This window comes from Apis dorsata, unplaced genomic scaffold (genome assembly GCF_000469605.1).
Source record: "Apis dorsata unplaced genomic scaffold, Apis dorsata 1.3 scaffold_29, whole genome shotgun sequence".
Taxonomy (NCBI): Eukaryota; Metazoa; Arthropoda; class Insecta; order Hymenoptera; family Apidae; genus Apis; species Apis dorsata.
Window position 1 is genome coordinate 245,542 of NW_006263331.1, and position 1,581 is coordinate 247,122.

Genomic DNA, 1,581 nt, shown 5'->3' on the forward strand with positions numbered 1-1,581 from the left:
AGTAGCCTTCTTCGATCGATGATTCGTTCGTTAACATCCGACTCCTCGGTTACGAGACGATTGGAAACGAAAAATAGAAATTGTACATTGTTGGAGAGGAAGAACCCCTCGAGAAGAAGGTGGGCCAGAAGATGAAAGAGCCGGTAAAGAGTTCTTTCTAGTAGATATAGAGAGGAACTGCTCGCGGTCATTCTTCGCCGTAATTACCGAACAGATAAGAGAATGAAACACGACGAAAAGAACGGAAAGCAAAGCTGCGGAGAGCGTGGTGAAGGAGGAGGAGGAGGAGGAGGAGGAGGAAGCCGAGCAAAGTGGTAAGAGAAAAATCTTCTTCGGTCCTCTTCGAGAATAATGCACGCACCCAGGGGACCTGGCTTTCAGGAAAATGCTGATTGCTTCTCTCTCTCCATCTCCACCGCCACGCCCCCCTATCACCTCTCCCTCCGTTAACTCTTCGCGATTTCTACTATCGCCGATTCTCTTCTTCTCCTTCTTCGACCGTTCCCCATCCTCTCTTTCTCGGCCTCTATCCCCCTTTTTCCTTCTCTCTCTTCGTCGTCGCTACCTTATCGATACTGTTTCACTTGTTCTCTCATCTCCAGGGACACCCGCATATCTATCCGCATATAAAGACGATTTTCTGGAACGATGTATGAATTGTACTGTGGAAAATGGAAATCTCGTGGAGTATATATATATATTCATATACGGAACATTGAGAAATTTTGAGAATGCATGAAAAGAAGAGATTTTAGATGCATGGTTGAAACGACTGGATGATCGAGAGAGAGAGAGAGATAATGAATAAATGCAAGGTAATAAATAAGTAATAAAACGAATAATTTCAAGACTGATGTATAATAGATATATATAATAGAGAAGGGGAGACGTAAATTTTAATTTCTTGATCAATTTTGTTTCTGATGTTCATCGATGTTTCCAGGTCAGAAAGATCGTAAACTAGCCAAAGGCTATTTCTTGGGATTAAAGACTTGGTTAAGATTAATCAATAACACGGCTTGTTAAAGCCATGTTCCCGGGGCATGATTGCAGTTTGCATTACTACGTTCTTTTGCAGATTTGAAAAATTGCCTTCTGTTGATTGAATTTTTACCGACTTTCAATTAATTATTGAATCGAATTTTTTTTTTTAAAACTTACTTATCTATTTTTTCAGACCGATTATTATTATTAAATAATTTTTAAATGTAAGCAAGCTTGAAGCTGCAAACTGCAGGATGCTGTTTTAAATCTTAATCCATTTTCTTGTGTTTACCAATACACACGGTTCGAATCGAAATATAATCCTTCGAAATTATACGTCGTTATATTATACCGACAATCGTATAAATCGGATAGATGAAAACGATCGAACAATGAAAGATGGATGATGGAAAAGTGTGTACATTAGAACGGACGAAAGCCAAATGAAGTTTATCTCGAGGAAGCCAACCCTCTTGAAGGCGACGCTCGGATTCCAATCTTCTCTCTATTCTCTTCGTCATCGGTGATCTATCGATTGCACGAGTTTTCGCAGATTCCCGTCTCTCTCTCTCTCTCTCTCTCTCTCTCTCTCTCTCT

General features: G+C 40.2%; 1 protein-coding gene across 4 annotated transcripts in view; it reads left to right on the forward strand.

Moving 5' to 3' along the window:
* Window positions 1–1,581, forward strand: part of LOC102677683 (synaptic vesicular amine transporter) — a 12,498-nt gene that overhangs the window by 3,957 nt on the left and 6,960 nt on the right. Inside the window, exon 1 of one of the 4 annotated variants that reach the window (XM_031511080.1) lies at window positions 7–815. The exons of 2 other annotated variants lie outside the window; for them this stretch is intronic. The gene's annotated coding sequence lies outside the window, so the exon portion shown is untranslated. Of the gene's footprint in view, window positions 1–6; window positions 816–1,581 lie in introns of those variants that run through there. One more of the 4 variants, XM_006608092.1, reaches the window with a different exon arrangement.